Raw genomic sequence first — 22702 nt, 5'->3', positions numbered from 1 at the left:
ACAGTCTTCGATTGGCAAAAGTTCGGGAAGACTTTCCTTCCGTTTTGTGGCTCGCATACCAGACTTGACGAAGGCTTGCTCCCGTATCTTATGCAGCGTGTGCGACACCTCGGACCTTGAGACCCTGATGGCTCTTATACAACTACAGGAAGGAGGGACTATAGTGTAAATGTAATATAAATTTACTGCCTCATTGTCCGTGCACCTATCTCAAGGATGGCACATTTATTTGGTTCTCTTAAGTCAACTGACTGGAGTCTCCGTGGTTTTATTCGGTACAGTAATATCACCTGTGTAATGTTTGCTTCATGGGTTCCAAGTAATATAGATGACATGACGAAGCAGATCCAGTAACTATGCTAGGTATCTGTTCATATATCAGCAGGCTATTGTCAAACTAGACGGATCGTTGTACAAAGATTTATGTCTACCCACTGGCGCCACCGCGTGGAAATATGACCCATGTGTATGCCGGGGTTTGGGGGAGATAATAGTTGAGCCCGCGACATTTAGTTACTGAATTTCAGAACTCAGTAGTGACAAGATGCAAGATGCCTAAGGCTTGGGCCACACGAGCGCACGAAGTACGTCCGTTGCAACGAACGTACTTTATGACGGACGTTGCTGAGAACACCACATAGTTGTAGAATGCGTTTCGTAGTTTCTTGTGTGAAATGGAGCCAGAAGAAAGCGTAGCATTCGCCTCTCTTCTTTTATTTCTACAACTGACGTCACGACGTTCGTTACAACGGACGCATTTTGTGCGCTCATGTGGCCCCAGCCTTTTAAGAGAAACAAAGCAACTAGGGACTGCAGAAAATAGCATAACGGCAAGACACTTTATTTGTACTTTTATTTCTATAAGGTAATAAATCAAAGTGAATAAGGCTTATGAAACATGTGCAAAGTATTGAAGAAACGAGATGTATATACAAAATTTTGTTTAAAAAGTAGAAGAGAAAGAGACCATTTAAGATATCAAGGCCGTAGGATAATGCTGCCACATGTTTGGAATCCAGAAGGGTTACTTCCATGGAAACGCTAGAACAGACTGTTGCATATGAAGTAACAATAGCGGTATTGTAATCCCAACAGTGAGCCGTTGCCTAGAGAACGCCGAGTCTCCACGTTTATAACGAGAGTTCACTGCATAGCAGCGGCCGAGGTTATAAAAAGGGTTGAAGGCATTTGCCAAGTCAGTTGGAACCTAGACGCCATACGATATAGAAGACAGCAAGAAGTCAGTCTTCAGAAAGCGGCCGCCGAAGACAGTTGAGATCCAACCACAACCAAGGACAGTTGAGACGTCGCATTGGAGTACTGGGCCACAAGACAAGCTACACTGCAAGCGTGTGATTGTATAAGTGAAGCACAATAAAGATTCGCTAATTCCGAGACCCACGTGAAGTTATTTGTCGCGTGACATACACAACACGTGACAATACTGAAATGGATCTAAAAGAATTAGGATGTGAAGACCTGGAATGGATTACTCTATCTCATGACAGGGAAAATGGCGGTCTTCTATAAACATAGATATGAATGTTTGGGTTCCATACAAGCGGAAAATAACTATAAAATTTTCGAGGATGTTTCTGCTCAATAGAATAAGAATAATAATATTGTAATTATGTAAGATTTTAGGTTTTCACGGTGGTGACTATGAAGAAAGCAGTCTTCTGGGATGTGAGGCCGTGTAGATATTGTGTTAACCGACGTTTTGGAGGAACGTATCGCTCGCCGATTTCTTCTTCTTCTTCTATCCTGAAGATGGAGGCGATATTTTCCTCCGAAACGGCAGTTCACACAATATCTACATGGCGCCACATCCCAGAAGACTGCTTTCTTCAATACTGTAATTGTTTTTCAGTGTTATAGTTTTTAATATTTAATTCTTAGTCTAGTTTCCAGTCCAGCTTCAGTTTTGTCTACATCGGACTCTGCTAGAGGCTGCTCGCTGTTGGAAAGTAAAGGCACTGAATTACTGCTCATTCTCTGCACAATGTGCAAGAAAATAATGCAGATAGGAATGTTCACCACTTAATCTCTTACTCTGTCTGTCTGTCTGTCTGTCGTTTCGCACGTTTCATCTGGAGAACCACTGAACACATTCTACAAAATCTTATACGAAGGTTGTGCCACTGGGGGTCGTACCGAATTCATAAATTTTAACTTCGATCAAACTGGTAAGTGAGCGACGTAGCGGAGGCACGAATTTGGGAAGTTGAAACTAAATTATCACAGCTACAAAAATGTGGTAAGCTAAACGTAAAGTTGCCCCTGTGCTCAACGAATTAAGCACTACGCCACGAAGGCGTATGGGGGGATGGATGTGTAGATCAACATTTCTTGACTTCGGTACTAGCTGGAGATAAGTGATCAGCTTCACGCCTCTCCCGCTTTACACCCGGGGAAAGAGCCACCGGTACCTATTGGATAGGAGATTTGGTGGACCCCAGGGTTGGTATGGACGATTTGGAGAAGAGAAAATTCTTGACCCTACCGGGACTCGAGCTCCGTCCCCTCCTTCGTCCAGACCGGTACATATCTACCAAATCGCACGGCGTCACATCCCAGAAGACCGTAATTCCATGTTCAACTCGAAATCTCACACCAACATAGGACCACAAGAAAATACCGAAGGTCTATTGTGGCATTTACTTACGGTGAAGCGTTGCCTTATATATATTTAGTATTAGTAAGAAACAATGTCGTTGGCCGAAATGTGGGAATTACTTGCTTGACAGACGTACCGCATTACAGGGCTGTCAGTTGAGTTGCCTAATTNCGAAGGCAACCCGAGAGGTTGCCTTGCGACATGTTTGACACAGTTCTATTTTCTCTCGGAGCCGGGATAGCTCAGTAGATATAGAGAATAAACTGCGTGCTGGACAACCGAGGGGACCGTGTTCGATTCCCTGCAGGGAAAGACATTTTTCTTTCCTCCACTACCTCTAGACCGGCTGTGGGGCTCACCCAGCCTCCTATCCAATGAGCATCGAGAGCTCTTTCCTCGAAGGTAAATCGGGCGGAGCGTGAAGATTAACACTCACCTCCAACTAGTGCCGAGGTCAAGAAAATGTGTATCTACATATTCACTCCCACATACATCTTCATGGCATAGTGTTTAATTAGCTAAACACAGAAAATTTTAACTTTTATTGACTACTACTACTACTACTACTACTACTACTACTACTACTGCTACTACTACTACTGCTGCTGCTGCTGCTGCTGCTGCTACTGCTACTGCTGCTGCTGCTACTGCTACTGCTGATGCTACTACTACTATTTCTACTAATGCTGCTACTACTTATTCTTTTCCTTGAGCTTTTACGGAATAAGCTCTCCAGCCTTTCCCAGTCCAGGACTACTGAAACTGACTCATTTGAGACGATTGGCAGGACGCCTATCAGTAGACCTGAACCTATGCAGGACAACACAAATAGAGAAGAAACGCAGACGTACGTCAATGCCCCTAGCAGAATTGAAACCCACTACTCCAGTGACCGACAGTCCAAAGAATATTCGCATTAGACAGGGAAGGGCCCTTGGTCGGCTACATTTCTGCTGAGCCCACAAATAAGAGTAGTGTGACTGATGGATCAGCCGCCCAACTCATTTGTGGGTACAGAAATACGCGGTTGAACACCACTAATAATAAGGCTATCACTGTGCATGATCGTGAGATAGTCAGCCCATTTCACACCCTCATAGACTATTCCGCTAGAACCATTTTAATATCATTATTATGATTATGAAAATCGCCGCACACCGGTCTGAGTCATAACGTTGACGTCAGCTTCATGCCGACGAATCATGAATGAAGCAAGACTGCGTCTATTGTCCCATGTCTTGACGCTGTTGGTGTGAGGCCGCCCTTAGACACTTGATTTTCGTGGTCTTCCTGCGACGGAACTTGGTAACCAGGCTTCTATATAATATGAATTGTAGTGACTATTCTTCTGTACGGTCCATGTCCGTTCGTAGTATTTGACACCGTTTTGTCTGGTATCTGACTCATATAAGTTATTTTGAAGATTAAATATGCATACAGACATAAAGAGACAACCTTTTTTTCCTATTCTATAAATTTTTCTGCAAATATATTATAAAATGCTTAAGGAGCTATAGATTAAAAAGAAACCATACATACTACCGGAAAAGGGGTACACAGTCCACATATATACAACCCCACTTGAGAACAGCGGATGCCAAAGTAATGTTTGGCACTCTAAAACTAATTGTCCTTGCGTCAGATTTAAGTGACACTCCAGTAATATCTCCATGTACCATGCGCCTTGTTTTCAAAGCATACAACGTGCACAGACAAACTTCGGTATATACAGGGCACCCCCACCCCTTCTATTCCAGCAACGTGGACTTCAACACGTGGGAAGACACTTCATACTGACCCCCGCCTCCGTATCAGAAGCAGAGTAGCTGTGATTAACACTTCTCCCGCTTATTCAGAATTTCAGCGCCTTCACCTGCTCGCTTACTGGGTATCAGAATTACAGGTTTCATTTCCCAGCAGGAAATTGGTAAGAGATAAACTTATCCCTGTACTTAATTAATCAAGCACCGTGCCATGAAGACGTATGGGGAGTGGAGGTACAGTTCCATAATTCTTGACCTCGGGATTAGATGAAAGAGAAAGAAGAAAGAACCATTGGTATCCATGTTACAGGAAACTGGATAGGCCCCAGGGACGGTCTGGAAACTGTGGAAAAGAGAATAATTGTGTCCCAACTGGGAATTAAACCTGGTCGTTCAGCCAGCACTCCGTCGCTATACCGACTGAGCTACCGCCTACAAATAAACCAAAAACAAAACTATTAACTGAAAATATTAAATTGTATTATCTGTGTAACAGGGGCGGGTTATGTTTTCCTGGTTCCCTTATTTCACATAGGACAATGAATTATTTCCTTATTTGTAGTCTATTTGAAGTCGGACTATAAACAACGATAGTGGCCTAATTTACTGTACTACATCGGCATTCGTCTGGAAGGACTGAGGAAAACTACAGAGAAATCTGAGCTAGTGGTGTTCCTGTTGACATATGAACTGAATACAGATAATAAGCATTATCCTTGAGCCAGTCCTCATGTAGCCATGCAGCTAAACCTGCAGAACCACTGATATTTCTAAAATTACGTAAACAATCGAGGAAGTTTGCCCTGGCTCGAAGCTTGCGACTTGTATTCAGGAGGTGCCTGTTTCGAATCTCGGCCGAAACATAACATCCTGACTGCATTTCTTTGCGGTTTTTTCAAACCCTCCATACTAGTGTCGGGATAGTACATTAAAATAGGCTACGACCGCTTCCTTCCTCATCGATTCACATTCATCCTTCGCTAATCACTGTATAGTCTGACGCTACGTAATTGGAGTCACTGAAAGCGTAGTTAAATAATCCATAAGCAAAGAAATGAAATGCTGATAGATCCTAAAGAGTTCTGACGATAGAGTATAATACTCAGAATTTTGGGCTTTTTGAACTTTGTCCATCGTCCGGTATTCTATAAACTAGAAAACACGACGTTTCGGAAATTGGATATATTCCCGTCCTCAGGCGAGGGGGTTGGAAGACACTTACTCTGTCGGGTCTCTTAGCAGCTAACCTCAGTCAAGAAAGCAGTCTTCTGGGATTTGGCACCGTGTATATGTGGTGTTAACCGACGTTTCGGAGGAACGTATCGCCCCCATCTTCAGGGTTGAAGAAGTATAAGTAAATCTGCAAGCGACAACACCGTGAGACACGGTCNAAAAGCTGTAATTACTTATTAAAATGAAATTAGTAAGTTAGGAGTTAAAACTAGGGACAGCGATGAAAAATATGATGGGATATATTATATATTTTACGAAATATACTCAGTCTGTGTCCTGGTACAGCAGCGCTCAGATCAAACAGCACAAAAGTACAGTGGTTAGTATGTGTGCCACCCAATCTATCATTCTGAAAATCAGAAGTCTCACCACAGAATATACTTGTATATTTTCCATTATTCTCAGAATAAACAGAAATTGTTTTCCTAAAGATATATAATGGGACAGTCTACACTTACTTACTTACGGAGCTGAGCCCTTCTTGAAAAACCGCAAATTGTGCAGGTACTCAAGGAATTCCCAACACTTTATTGAAGCAGAAGGTTCACTACCATGTTCACAAGAGCCCTCCACTGGTCCGAATCCTGAGCCAGAACAATCCAATCCATACCATCCCATCCTATCAATCTAAGGACAGTCTACACTGGCCCGTTGTAATCTCTCGTATAACAAACAATAGGATGCATACCATAAAGGTCATTTTCCTATACATCGTCAACCGATTGGTGTCTGTATTGATGATAAGTGTGATACATATCTTTTGGGGTATAACGCCTTGTTGTTCGTTAAAAGCCAACCCTCATCTTCAGGATCGAAAAGTAAGTCGAGCAAGACACCAGCGTGAAAGTAGATGGCAAGCAGAGCGACAGGAAGAGGAGTTATGTTCCTCCGAAACGTCGGTTGACTTTCAGCGGTTTACACGGCGTTATATGCCAGAAGGTAGTGGTAGTCATAACCAGCGTTGTGAGAACCTCAAATCGAGACAGTGTGTTTTCTGTGTGACAGAAACTCAATTTTTAAACATTGATTAGATAAACTGCGGACTGGAAAATTAAATGGGCCAAAATTAGAACTTAAAATTCTAAACCCACTCTTAAGTTAGTTATTTAACAGTACTTTCAGCTACAGGTCAAAATATTATGGTGGTGTAAGCACGAATGATGAATCAGTAAGGATTTGGAAGGGCGTCGTCGTTGTCACTTCAGGGTGCCTTCCCGGAATACGCCGGGAGGGAGGTAAGGATGCCACATAAAGTAACAGAGAAATATGAAAGTTACAGTCAGGGAGGCTGGTAACAGGCCGGGGTGCGCACACACTGTTGCAAGAATACTAGCTTAGTGCGTGAAATCACACACACACACACCTACTGAGTTCCTGGCTTGGAATTGTCACTTGAATCGATTGAATTTTATCTTAAAGGGTCACGGAAATATAAAAAGATCTTCACATAATTTTGAAGTTCTAATTCGTAACTTCTAGTTTTGTTGATTTTATATACGCCATAACTCTCTCCTTAAATGAGATCCGTGATTTAGGACTTGCAGATTTCCGAAGCTCATTTCTTTTTCTCGCGATGTGAACCCATTTTACGTACTTCATAACTTAAAGGCCTACATAAGCGGCGTCCGTAGTCTAGGGGTAACGTTCACACCTCGTGACTCAAGGTACGCGGGTTCAAACCCGGCGGAGGTCGTGGAATTTTAAGGGCGGAAAAATTCAGGGAACAAGTCCTCCGGGAGGGACTTTAAGCCGTGTCCCGTGTCGTAGCTTTACGGCACGTAAAAGAACCTCATATCTCCAAAGGAGGTCACTGAGCCAAATTACGGACGTTCCCGCCCAACAGCAGTCTCTAATACCTCTGGTAGATGGGGGAAGCATTATAGATACCCCTCAGCTAGTAGAGCCGGTCTCGCTGGCTGGGCGGGACTGATGGTAAGCACCAGTACCGGTAGGATATAGAGACTGGTAGAAATCATAGAGGGAACCAATACAGGTCTAAGTGTATGGGGAAACCCACCCTCTCCAATACAGTACAATAAAGGCCTATATGTGGTCCCTTATTTAATGGAAAGAAAATTAATTACAAGTGACTGAATATAAAGTGAGCACTAAGTCTCAGATAGTAGGCTTCAGTGTAACGATAGGTGGACGTCAACATTTCAGAGGTACAAACTGTCTCCATCTTAACCTACTTTGAAAATGGAGCCAATATTTCCTTCTGAAACCTTGATGATGGCTTTTCATGCTACACGGTGTCATCGCACAGAATATACAGAATGAATTTTCAGCCCTGTGAAAATGTTAAAACTTATATACGCTCAGGAAAATGTATTTATTTAAAAGGAATGAAATTATTAGCTATTTTAAGATATTATACAACGAAGGACAAGAAATGAATGTAAGATACAGGTATTGTTATGGCAGAAAATCAATGAGTTTATAATGAAATAAAGTCGCGAGGGACACGCAACTCCTACAGATTTTTGTCTGAAAACTTCTGAAAGATAAGAATAGGGGGCAGAAGGATAGCATTAAGGTGAAAAATTCAGTTTCAGGACAGATGGATGTAACAGACCGATAATGGTATATGATGAGTATTAGTGGTGTTAACTTAACGGTTCAACCACCACAGAGATGGTTAATATATCTGAGATTTATAATAATTTTTATGCAACTTCACGTGAAACTTGTGAATTCCCAAAGGTCAGAAGGCTGTAGCTATTCATTTTCTTGCTAATTAATTCACTGACCTGAAATGAGCCAAAACAGTTATAGTAACTTATATTCTCCTTCCTGAAGGTACTTGATCCAGCAAACTACACATGTGCATGCTCCCTCAAAGGCCTGATCAGCAACTGGATTACGTACCAAGTAGACTGAGGTAAGGAAACTATTTTCTAACCAAAAGAAGAGCTTGACTTGGCTCATCCTGGTCTGTCACACTAGCAAAAGTACAAAATACTTGACTGTGTAAATAGATTAGTTATAATAACTCATAAATGTTCCAAGCACTTAATGTACGTAATGCAGTTTTACAAAGTATATATATTAATGACATTTTCCTAAATGTTGATTGTGTCCTTCTGAAGATGGTCAATCGAACCGAAACATGTTAAGGAAAATGAGAAATTTAAATACAACTTTTATTAATCATTCACACTGGACGGTGCTGCGAGTCATTTTGTACAACAGAAGAAATTCTAGCACTGCAACGAGAGTAGAATTTGCACACGTCAAGGCCTGTTTGTAAGGACGTGGATAAGAAAATGTAACACGAGCATAAGATTCTAATATTTCTAATTTTCCACAGAATTGCAGATGAAATTGCTCTCTTAGAGAGTCCATACCAACTGAAGAATCTTAACTGTCAATTAAGACATCTTTCCCGTTTCCAACAATAAACATACAAACCGATGAAACTACAGACGAAATCAAACTTCCAGCTCCAGTTCAGCCATTAAGTGCAGGAGACAGGCAGTAACTATCCGAAAGATAGGTGTGGATAGGAGGGATCATATTAAGTAAGATCTTAATAAAGTAGGTTGCGAAATTGCAGGCGGGATTTATGTGTCTCAGGATATAAACTCCTACAAACATGATTACACAACTTCGGATCCAATAAAATCCCGCACTATCTTGACCAGATAAGTAACAATGAAGCGTCTTACATCATGAAATTTTTTTCTCGGTTCAGACTTTATTTCTCGATACCTTCCGAAATTTCCTCTCACTTATGTTTTTGTATTCTCAAATTGGTCTGTAACTGGATTTCTTTCTTGGCCAAAATTTGTCCATATTCAATATAGAAATATATTTTACAGACTTTTAAATAAAAGACCATTCGATTTTAAGAAATAATCAACGCCTGTAACAGATCGGTTTATATGACTAAGACAGATGAATTATGAAATATCTGTAAATATCAAGACACCTATCCTACATTAAGAACTAATTACGGTTTACTTAATATCTGTAAAATATGACACGACATAGAGCATTGTTAAAATATATGTAAACACATCACCATCGATCAACTTAAACGTGTATTGCGGCCTCCTTGCAACCTGTTTACATGGCCGTGACACAGATCATTGCTAAATCATTGTGAATCCAAATAACTGATATTTACATAACTATTTATAGCTTGCTTGAAGTCTCTTTACTAACACAGATCATTGCTAAAACTCTGTATATCACATAAATGACCCCATTTCCATAACTATTCATGACATACTTAAAACCTATTTACATGACCATGATATAGGTCATTGCTACAATACGGTAAATCCAAAATTATTGGTTACATTTACATAACCAATTCCTGCCTGCCTGAACTCTGTTTATATTTTTATGGCACATATCATTGCTGAAACTCTGTATATTACATAAATGACCCCATTTCCATAACTATTCATGACATACTTAAAACCTATTTACATGACCATGATATAGGTCATTGCTACAATACTGTAAATCCAAAATTATTAGTTACATTTACATAACCAATTCCTGCCTGCTTGAACTCTGTTCAGGTTTTTGTAACACATATCATTGCTGAAACTCTGTATATCACATAAAAGACCCCATTTCCATAACTACTCATGACATGCTTGAAACCTATTTACATGACCGTGACATAGTTCATTGCTACAATAATGTAAATCCAACATGATCGATCTTATTAATATAACTAATTGTAGCCTGTCCGGTTTATATTATGAAGATAAGAGATCAATGCTAAAACTCTGAACATCACATATGAATGGTTCTCTTTACAGAGCTAGTTATAACCTACTTGAAACCTGTTTACAGGAAAAATTGATACAGACCAATGCTACAATATTTCAAAATCCAATATTATTATCTTACTTACGTAAGGTGACAGATTATTGCTAAGACATCTGTATAGCTTACACCCAATTTTAATACGTTTACGCAGCCATAGCTCTGATCATGCTAAAATATTTGTAAATCCAACATTATCTATCTTATAACTAATTACGGCGTACTTGAAATCTGTTAATGATCATGACACACATCACTGTTAGAAAAACTCCCCAGTTTTGGAATTACAGCAGATGTTTATGACGTCATTAAATCTAAACACAAGTCTGTATCGCATCACGAAAGCCCATTTTCAGGACGCCACGAATGGATACTAAATAACAAAGTAATTTAAAGTATTCATACTTTTTGGGCAACTGTTTGTGCTATGTTTCTTAAAATAAATTATAGTCAATTAGAATACATTAGTAACCATATATACCACCTCTTGTAACATTAATAGACTCTGTATTTTACAAACATAATTTTTGTATGTGATTTGTATTATTCTGAAATTAAACAGCAATTACTTTCATAAATAGCATCAACCGATCGATTCTGGTAATTCAGACACAGTGCGTTTTCTGTGACATGTTCTAAATTCTTTTATTTTTATAAATTTCCGACTTCAGGGGGTTAAGCATGGCGTAATCACACACAGAAAGAGAATCCGTACTATACAATTTATTTAGTATTCAGTGCCGTAAGGACCCATAAGCACTACTTTTCTGATCAAATTTTTTGAGCAATTAGAAACTAAAATCTGTTTTGTCTCAGATTATTGCTAACACATCTATAAAATTCTATATTTAGTATTGTATTTTCTGAGGTAATGGAACACATTATCTGCTTGTATAATCATCACACATTTTGTTGCTAAAAAATTCTGTACGTTCCAAAAAACTTCTGACATTTCAATACTTAAATATGGGTACGACAGAAATTACCGTTGAAAGATCTTAAAAATCCAACAGTATTGATTCTCAGAATTACTGGATTTTGGGACTTTTTCCATCGTCCGGAATTCTGGGTAAAAGAAGACACTCTAGGTCCAGATCCAGTTTCCGAAACATCGTGTCCTCTATTACCTAGAGTGTCCCCCATTACTTAGAATTCCGGATGATGGAAAAAGTCCTAAACCCAGTAATTCTGTGTGTCATCCACCATCGTCAGAACCTTTTATAATCTAGTATTGATTCTGTTTTTAGAAAATGATAATCGCTTTAAATAGGTTTAAATTACTAGGACACTGGGTAGAGCTTGAATTATATGCACGTCCTAAATTATTGATTCTATTTTAACGACTGAGTATGGTGTATTAAAAATTGATTCATATCACCAGGAGACAAAATAATTTGAATGCCTTTGAACTGCAATGTGTATGGTCGCTGTCATATGGAAGAACCGAGGAAACCGCAAACATATAAAACCAATATTGGTCGAGATTCGAAGCCAGTTGTTCTGATATGAAATACACACACTAAATCGTGTAGCTACCTTACTGATGCTACAGTTAAAAGAAAAATACTTTTCTTTTTCAAAAGAGGAATGTCATGAATCTCAACTTAGATTTCAACGAGTTTCAATGTTTTAAAATACTTTTATAAAAGGTATTTTATTTTCCATATTTAATGCCTGTCTGGCGTGTTCTGATACACTGAACATCAAAAACGGGCCACCGCAGGGGAACGTATGTTTTCCTGGATTTGAAATTTTTTAAGTCTGTGACTTAATTAGTTTAATTATAGTGATGTGTCAGTAAGAATCAGGGACATAAACAAATGGTTTGAAGCACTGTTTAATTTCTATAAGGAGAGGTGCTGTAACAAAATTATCTCCAGTTTCTGTGTACTTCCTCACATTCCACACAAGAATTTCAACTTCGTGGATTATGATTGCAAACCTTCATGTTACTTCAGCAGCAGAAAAATAACTAAAATTTAAAGGGTTTTGATGATGGTCATAACACAGAAGTACTGAGTTTTCGGACTTTGTCCATCGTCAGGTATTCTAAAAACTAGAAAACACAAAGTTTCGGAAACTGAATCTGTTTCCGTCTTCAGGTGAGTGAGGAGACACTTACTGTGTTGGGTCACTTATACAAAGAGCTGATCTATATCTGCGTTGTCTAGTTTTTAGAATACGGGACGATGGACAAAGTCCTAACCCCCGTAATTCTGAGAAAAATAAGCGTTTGTAAGTAACGCAGACAGATCTCCATGATCCAATTTTAATGGTTACAGGAGATCATAAAAATTGTTCAGTTCCTGTTTATGACACCTAATATAAAACTATTTGTTTACTATCAAATTTAATTAGAAAACTTAAGTTCAGTAGACACATAACTGACATTGTGCAATATGAAATGTATTTCTGTGCTGTATAGGCCTATCAATTAAGTTTACATTTCTACAGTAATGTTAACAATTTTAGGCCTAACAGAAAATTTGTTTTAAAAATTATAATCACGTAAGATTGAAGTGTGTTATGAATAAATTCTTGATAGTGATAAAACTGATAACGCTACTGAAATACATGAAACGGAATGTTATTGGGAGGTCCTGGGGAAGTATTAAATTCTTTTTATGACTCCGAATCTATCTTTGTTTATTAGAAAATTTCACTACTTTTTACATCCATTGTTTTTGGCAGATTTCTTTCGACATTATATAGTAAGAAATGTATATATATATCCTTCAATTAACTAAATATCTTAATAATTAATATATCCATGTTATATATATTAAGTATTAAGATTTTTAGTTAATTGAAGGAGATAAGTCCAGGATTTTACAAGAAAAGGTTTAATGTATTTTAGTAGTAAACAATTTAATGATGTTCGAATAAAATCTTGATAGCCTAGTGAAGTTAGGAATATCGTTAAACCGAATAGGAGGAAAAAAATACTGACAAACTTGTACAGTTTTTATGCAAGGCACCCGTCAAAGGCTGTTCATGAACCTAGTTCATTAAAAATTCTAGATTCCATATTTAGGTCAGATTTTGATATAACCGTGTGGAGTGCATTTCTAACAAATTATTTTATCAATTATAATTTTGAAGATATTGTAAACATTTAAATTTGAATTTAAATTTTATTGAATTATAATAATTGATATCTTAGTGGTGTCTGGAGATAATTTCTCCGTAGATAAGTTTATGACATTTGCGAAAATGGCTATTTAACTAAATAAAAGAAAATTCCAAAACTGAGAAAATAATTTGCACATATAATCGTGGAACTAAATTTACATTTGTACTCCGTGAAATGATATAAACTTACGTAATTTCCTGTGTCAGCATCTCCATCTTTAGAAACACTGGTCGAAGGAATACATAAATAACCGAAGCCACACTTGGAGCATAAAGGCAGTTATGAAATTCAATCCACAAACTGTTTCACAAAGAGACAAAAAATATTCACCCTTAGCAAACACGAGGTAGGAATTTATAACGATAAAAAATAATTACAAGATCAACAACACAAGTAAGAAATTTCTCCACTGCAGCCGCAAGACAAAGCCACTTCCTTGTATCTCTTTTCGTACACACTAGAATCGTTCACTTGTAACTATCTATATATAAAAAATACAAGCACAATGATACCAACTGAACGGCAACACACGTCCTTCATAAAAACTGGATTTTTTTTTTAGATTTTCATAAAAGAATTTCCGCTCGCAGAATATATAAAATGATTCTCCTGAACAATAATATTTTTTATAAAGTTTAAATGTATAATTCGATAACTTTCTTAGATTTCACTATTTCGTTTACTAATGCATGTTAATGTTTCCACAGTAACTTAAATATTTCAACCAATGAAAGAGAGAACTTCACCAGGACTAACTACTTGCAAAGAAGTGCATTAGTGCACCAGCAACTACTGAACTAGTGCTAGATAGTTGGCGCTGCTTTCAAGTAACGAGTAGAACAAGAATAAAAAACCCAAGGCTAGAAGCATCCTACCTACCAGTTGCAATATGCAGGCCAGTTAGTAGCTGCTGAACGAACAGGCAGCAGCAGTTTGCATGCTAGTGCAGTAAGAAAAATTGCATCTAACATCTTTTATCTCTCTCTCTCTCTTTCTGTTCTCTACGATTCAAGATGGCCGACGGAGGCAATGTCAACAAGCAAACCACAGCACACACACATGAAGCAATGCTTACGAAAAAAGAAAATAAGCTGTCCCTCTTTCCAACATCAAGTGTTCATACGAGTATTCTGGCGCTCTACCAACTCTGTACTGTCTCTCTCTGTTCCTTTTAACTGTTCCTTCCAGTTAGTATCTGCATGTATGTTGGAATAAGCTACAAGAAAAGTGGAGTATGTAACACATAATGAGTTCAACAGTAACAAATTTTAACCGCGTTCGGAAAATATTTGGCAGTTCTGTCAGCCTTGTCGTTAACAGGTCTGCCACACTAACTGTGTGTCCGCATAAAACAATTCGATTCTAAGTGAACGAATTTTGTAACATTTTATACACAGATATATATATGAATCCTTGTCCAGCATTTTCTCTTTTTTATAGGTCCGGTCATAGCTTTGCAAACAGATGAAATATTTCGCTGTCCTTCCTTCAGGATCTTAAAACACCTGAGTACTATCCTCTGGAATGTAACGCCGTGTAGTCTAGTAGAAGTTTACAGGCATTCCAGAGGAACGTACTGCCTCCATCTTCAGGATAAAATAGTACGCTGAATAAACGAGCAAGCAAACAAGCACACGACAAGTAGTGGTGTGATAACCTCAAATTCTAGACCACTTGTCCAATTGTTTCAATGATATGCCTACATATTGACCTAATTATGGGTCTAAAAGGTAAAAGCTATCCCTGTAACAGGCCGCGGAGGTCCATAGGGCTGTGATACGTCGAGGCTCCCACATTTTCTAAACAATCAGTTTACAAATTTCGAGCAGGTTAATTATGGATCTAACGAGATGAAAATTTGATAACTCTCTCTCAGCTCTCAAAACAATTCCCTGATTCGGATGAAATTAAGCACGTTTAAATACCGGTACATTAAAGGCAATGAAATCAGAATTTGAAATATATCGTTTACTGAATGTCAAATTCGAAGTAGAAAACTTTGCTACCGCGTCTATAGACTCTGAAGATGGTAGTCTATTTCTGCCAAATAGTATATATAATTAACCAATACTCCACGTACTGTTATTTAATTTATTTATTTACGAACTGTTTTATGATTCCATAAGTGTTTCGGACTTACAGCCTCTGAAGCTAAGTGAATGATAACTGATGAATATTTTTTCTTGCCCTTGGCACTACAGCCCCAGTGGGCCTAGGCCTACCTCCATGAACTCCGTTCACTTCGGTTTTTCTAGATCTTACACATTCGGTAGGACTCCTTGGGCGAGTGATCAGCTCGTCGCAAGGCCTCTACCTGTACACAAACACAGAAAAACGCACACACAAAAACTAAACATCCATGCCCTGAGTGGGATTCGAACCCACGATCCAGGTTTCCAAGAGAGCGAAGACAGTACATGCCTTAGACCGCTCGGCTACCGTGACCGACTGAATGATAAATAGGAAAATATTTAGAAGGAAGCGGTCGTGAACTATCTTATACACTACCCCGGCATTTGTCTGGAGAAACTCATGAAAACTGTGAAATGTCTTAGTGAGCATGTTTTCCGGAATAGATTAGAAATGGTCGCCTCCCGAATTCAAGCCAGAGAACATTATCGCTTGACCGAACTGACCTGGTCAGTTTCGGGTCTTCATATCACATTCGTCGAGTTTAACACCTTCATATGAAGCAAGCACTAATTATGATTTTTTTAAATAACGGATCATTGCACAAGAATATCTGGTGAACTCCATCTACTCTACGAACCAACGTATGGGATACCTTATGCAGGAAATTTTGCGGACGAAAAGTCCCGCGTAGGTGTGTTTGAATTTACCAACGGCATATGAATAATGAGAGAACTGTCACGTGTTCGTCTGTGACTATAGACGGGGTATGGATTGGTGAATGGACCTGTTGACCACTTATATACGTAAGTCAATAAATAAGTTACAAATGATATAGAACTTAAATAAAGAAGAATACCGATTTGAAAAATGCTTTTATTTCTCAACATAATCTCCCTGTACATTGAGGCACTTGCCCCATCTTTTCAAAAGCCCCTGAAAACCAGCAGCATAAAATTCTTTGGGCTGCTGTCGGAACCAGGCGGTGACTTCCCTTTCTACAGCTTCATCGTCGGGAAAATGTTCAGCCGAAATATGATGTTTCAGAGTGCCGAAAAAATGGAAGTCGCTTGGAGCAAGACTCATCACCTGTAACAATTCGGGCTAGCATATCGTGTCCTTCATCGTGGTAGCGATTGAGATGCTGTAATGCCAGACCCATTCTTTGCATTTTGTGTTGTGGGGTCACCATGCGCTGCGCCCAGCGTGCGCAGACTTTGTGAAAACCTAACCTGTCATGCATTATGAGGTAGGCCATGTCGTGTGAACAACCATCCTCCCAGTCTTCTATTCACTGGCCGACTTTCAACTGACTCTTTTATTCACAACCTCCCATACAGAACTCCACTGGGCTGACAACTGCCAATTACCTGCAAGATAACTTCTCGGCACGGACTACATAGAAAATACAGCCCTCTGTTGTTGTAGAGGCGTGTTTAGTGTGAAGTTGAATAATTGTGGTTGCGGAACGGGAACATGTTTGACGAGACGTTGCCCATAAATGGCAGTTTATTACAGAGTCAGCGTTTAGCAAACTGGTCTACGCGCCACAGTATGTTGAAAATAGAACCTAGTGACTTTCTAACGATGGTGTAACCCTCTACGTCACTAACCGACAACGGCGCCTCTCGTACTAGATTTACGTTTATATTTTATATTCATAATATAAGCTCATTAAGATCTACTTCTTTTATTTAAAATATTTTTTTTCGATGTGGTAATTATGCCTAAATAGCGAAATACAAGGACAAATTATTTGTGACTTTGAAGCAATATCATACATCTGTAACATGATCTTCATGCAATAAATGTGCATCAGTAAGAGATGAACATATAGGACAATGAAATAAGCAAATCAGTGAGTAAGACATATCAGTTACCCTTAAAATATCAAATAATAAATTGATATTTGAACAACGTTGCTTCTTCACAAACTTTACTGTATATTTTATTCTTAATGAGCAACTACAGACGTAAATTATTTATAGTACCAAAAATTTGACTACTTTTATGTTTGAGAGTATTAGTATTCTCACTGCAGTGACTGTGATAATTGTCTTCTGTGATTTTGAGGTGTGCAGTTTGACAGATCGCCGATCACAGTGGCCACGCGGTCTAAACCATGAACTTTCTTTGCTCGCTCGAACCCTTGGATCATGGGTTCGAATCATACTCAAGACATGGATGTTTGTGTGTGTGTTTATTCTGTGTTTGTTTGTTCTGTGTGTAGGTAGCCTTGCAACGGGCTGATCTCCCATCCAAGGAATCCTACCGAATACATATAGGATTAAGGAACTGAAAAGCGACCACTTTTCAACAGAAGACTGTAGAACCATAGACAAATATTTAGATAGTATGATAGATCAACCAGACTACATGACGTCACATCTAATACGTCAGTAATATTAATAATATATATTCATTCTTTCCTTTTTCTTTTTATTTCTTTCTTTTAGATTTCGGATGTACAGCATGTCCCAAAATAATGTCACCATATTTGTACATTATCGCCTGTAGTGAAGAGAAATGAAATGCCGTGCTGATGAGGTCTGTACGTCTCACCGCACGTTAGTGAGTAAACTTACTCATCGAGCTGAGACCTTCTTGAGAAGCCGCCAATTCTGCAGCTACCCAAGAATTTCCCAGCATTTTATGGAACACGAAGGTTCATTATCGTGTTCACAAGAGCCTTCCACTGGTCCTTATCCTAAGCCAAATCAATCCAATCCATACCATCCCATCCTATCTCTCTAAGATCCATTGTTAGTGAGTAAACACCATGGAAAAAATATTAATTTTTGAGCAACGTTGTATATCGTGTTTGAGAACTAGTTGCTGACATTTTTAACATACCCAGTAAAATCAACTTGTCGATGTTTCCGTACTAAAATTAATGCTTTAAAAATGCTACAAACGAAGGATGCAAGTATGAAATAAATGGGGAAAATTTATTCTGGGAGACACACTAAATGATGCACTGCTGGAATATACAAATAAAAAGTTTCCAGCAGCACAAAATCGCTATAGAGTGGCATTCACAAAAATGTACTTAATTTTAAAAAATTGCATGGCGCGCCACTACAATTTTGTGGTTTCTTTTTTTATTTTATTCACCATGAATCATCACTTTATTTTATATCTCTTTCATCGAAATCTGAAACAAAGACATTAATTCCTAATTGTCTCAACAACAGAAACAAAAGAACACTATTATTAAAAAGTTCTCTGTCAAGCAGATGGGGCTATTCAAGTAATGTGAACTTTTTCATTTCTCTGTTACAGATTTTTAACTAATACCAGAAAGTGGGAGGAGATTGTTTCCAAGGGGAGGGGGAGGAAATATTACAGAGGATATAAAAAAAACGTGGGATAGTCCCAAAGGGGCTTTTATTTATGCACGGGTGCATGTTTTTGGACTCTAGTGGGCGGTGCAGAAGTGAGTAGGGTCACGCAATGCCCACTGAGTGCCGTAACACGTGATGAACTCTCCTGTCCACGTGATTTTATGTCAACTCCACGCGGTCAGAACTCAACATAGGAATTACCTTCAACGCAGCAATCGACTTAGTGTTATTACGTGAACGTGTTTTCTTCCATATATATTCGCTTATGGACAAATGACGTAAAGTGTGTAAACATTGATAATCGATTCTTCAAAGAAAACAGGAAAAGTACAAACTCTGGTCTTAATATAATAAGAATACTGACTGAAGGAGAACATAAAAACTCTGTGCATGAGGAGTTATTGAAATTGTCAAGAGTTTTGATGTGTCTTAGTATTAAAATATAACATGAACGACAAAAGAAAACATTAATGGATTTTAGCGCAACAATTTTCTTCTTCAGAAATTGTGTACATTTGGGAAAGAGGGGTGTAGCCCCAAAATAATGTCATATTTCTTTCATATCGATTTATTCTTCTTATATTGGTATCAATTGCCGACCTTATATTGACTATCTGAATGACGAATCCTGGATGTCCACTTTTGGTCAATTTCGAGTCACTGTGTGTCCTTGGTGATGGAAGAAGGGATTAAGAAATATTTACCGCCGTAAGAGAACATTCTGTTGGTTTATCTTTAATTTGAGATTACTAAAAACGTGTTATTTTTAATTTTAAACAATATTTATATCACTGATTGGTAGAACGAATGGTAGATATTGAATTACAAAGTGTATATAATGAAATGGTGGTGGCCCAATTTAAGGTATTACCCCGATATTTGTCTGTAGGTACTGAGTAAAATCATAAAAAACTGAGTTATGGCAGTCGATCTCCAAGCAGAGATCTGAACTCGGGACCTCCTTATTGCAAAGCAGGGATACTAATCACTTGACAGACATGTTTAGAATATATTTCCCTTCGTTTTTGTAAGGATTATTTATCAAGGACACTTCACCAAATGTTAGTGAGGTGATCAAACCAAGATAGATGAGGGGCCCAAGGAAGTTCGTGTAACTTGCGCAGGAGAGATTAGAAATGGATACACATTTTTGTCGGAAATCCTACAGGAAAGAGACCATTTGGAAGGCCTAGGTAGATGGGAGAATAATCTTAAAATAGACCTTACTGAAATAGGGTGGGGAAGTGTGCGTGACCCAGAATAGGGACCAGTTGCGGACTGCAGTGGACACGGTAACGAATTTGTAGGCTGCACAAAAGGCGAGACATTTCTTGATTAGCTCAGCGACTGTTGAATTCCCAAGAAAGGCTATGGATTTAGGAGTAACATATGTTCATTACTGAGGTGAAAGGTAAAGGTATCCCTATAACAGGCCGTGAAGGCCCATAGGGTTGGGGGAGGTCGAGATTCTCACATTTTTTAGACAATCGGCTCACAGATGGCGGAAATATTGTTAGCCTTACGCGCCGGCCGTCCTTTACCCCCAGGAATATTCGTGGTACTCATTTCTGTTAGAGGCTGAGTAGACCACAGGGCCATAGCACTGCTGAAAGGATTAGGTAAGTTGAAAAGTCCACCTCATCGGGAGTCGATTCCTCGACCTTCCGGCTTGTAGCGTAGTGCATCAACCAACTACGCTACCGCGTGCCCCTATTTCTGAGGACGAAACAGGAATTTTAAGTGGCATAAAACTATAAAAAATATTCGTGTCTTTTTTAAGGGGAAACAAGAAGTACATGCTGTTTATACTCATAGAAACATTAAACCTTTGTTGCTAACAATCCGTAGGTTCGAACCACAATAGCAAAAATTCGTCACTTGTCTTTATGGATGGTTAGCAGAGACAAGATCCCACTCAAAATGCCATGCAATTTGGTCCGGTAGAAAATTCCACGGTAATTGTCAAATTATCACCTTTTTTCAGGCTTCACAGCCCGTATCACTTGCGGTCCAACCGCTTAATATCGTACAATAAGTTCAATCCACTTCGGTATCAACACTATGATCTTTCATAACAAAATTCTGTATACATTTCTTTGTAGCGCCTTATATCTGCATGATAACGATCAGAATGGCAGCGACGTCTAAGGCATGAACTGTCTTCGCTCATTTTAACGCTGGGATTGTAGGTTCGAATCCCACTCGAGGCATGGATGTCTGTGTGCTTTCATTCTGTGTGCAGGAAGTGGCCTTACGACGGGCTGATATCCCGTTCAAGGAGTCCTACCGACTTGTGTACAGATTTAGAAACTGAAAAAGCGTCCAAGACCCAACAAATGGCTATATAGTCATAGTCAGATAGAAAGTTTCTGTATAAACCTCCCACCTTATCCTTCTAAATTTAATTACTCTGAAAGCATTGCTTGGATGATATAGCTTATGAAGATCCTCATTATGTTAATTTCTGCAATCTTCTGTTACTTATTTCTTTTCTCTCTCTCTCTCGGCGTTTTCGTTCATTCGTAAAACATCCTCGTGGCACTTCTGTATTCTCGCATTATGACCTCTGCAACTGATAAAGCGTCGATAACATTAGAACTAGTGAATAGGCATGACGAGGGTACAGCAACGGCGGCTGCGAAACCTGGAACACAGATGCTTAAAGCGATTATTGGTTGCTACGGGTCACACAGTCTCGAGCTGTTACACTTGGCAGAGACCAACATTATCACGTGTTTACATTATAGTGTTGTGAAAAACGCGCAGCGCAATTCGGCTCTTAAACACAAAACTTTGTATGTATGTGTGTAGTTGATCTGTACGGAATGTTTCGAGAGGAAAACTGAATAATGAAATAATTATTTAACTACCACAACAAGTAACTGAGAAAATTATTAATTCACTTCTAAATAACCGTCCTGATGACAAGCGCGTTACTAAATAGCTGACCAAGTAACTAAGTATACTGTAGCATGTAGACCTGTTGCTAAGTAATGACTCTGTAAACAAGGCCCGTTGCTAAGCAGCAGAATCTTAACAGGCACCAATGGACTAACAGGGAAGCTGTGTTCTCAACGTGGTCTGTGTGACAGCTGTGTGACGCAAAAATAGAAGGACTGTTGGGAGATATGTTTTCTATGCGGTCCGTGCCGAGATGTTTTACTGAGGAGACATTAAGTCATTTGGAGTCAATCAGAAGAGGAGAGTGATGTGACATGGCCGCCAGCCTTATTGTTTAGAGACTATCGCCGACCATTTAAGAGGTGAACAACGAAACTGAAGGACCTACGTAATTGAAAGCCGTTACCAGGCAACTACTAGTGAAGACAGGCAGACTAAGAAGACATAGTAAGTGTTGTAGTGAACTGTATAGTGTGAATTATCGATAGTGCTATAGTTACTTGTAGTTATGATCTGTGTCAATAAATCCAATTACCAATCCAAACACCGTCTATAGTCACTCATACACGTGACAATACAATGTTAGTTAAGAAATATGTGACCCCTTAACTAATTAACTGGAGGATTAAATGAGCAACAAGGAAATTACCTGGTTCCGTGACAAATTCATCGAGTGGCAAGCTAACCAAGTAATCTGCAGACTAAATCACTTTAATTACCAGATTAAGCAAACGATTAACTGCTGACTACCTGAATAACTGACCGGATAGCTTAGTAAGTCCTTAACTGACTAGCA

The 22702-nt window shown here is 38.9% G+C and overlaps 1 protein-coding gene across 2 annotated transcripts in view; it reads right to left on the bottom strand.

The window, feature by feature from the left end:
• Positions 1-22702, bottom strand: part of LOC111866476 (zinc finger protein 384) — a 448072-nt gene that overhangs the window by 353294 nt on the left and 72076 nt on the right. The window contains exon 1 of one of the 2 annotated variants that reach the window (XM_033752264.1): positions 13721-14004. The exons of the other annotated variant lie outside the window; for it this stretch is intronic. The gene's annotated coding sequence lies outside the window, so the exon portion shown is untranslated. Of the gene's footprint in view, positions 1-13720; positions 14005-22702 lie in introns of those variants that run through there. 2 annotated transcript variants of the gene reach the window in all.

The sequence above is a fragment of the Cryptotermes secundus genome, unplaced genomic scaffold (genome assembly GCF_002891405.2).
Source record: "Cryptotermes secundus unplaced genomic scaffold, Csec_1.0 scaffold320, whole genome shotgun sequence".
NCBI lineage: Eukaryota > Metazoa > Arthropoda > Insecta > Blattodea > Kalotermitidae > Cryptotermes > Cryptotermes secundus.
This window is presented reverse-complemented; position numbering and strand designations above follow the sequence as displayed.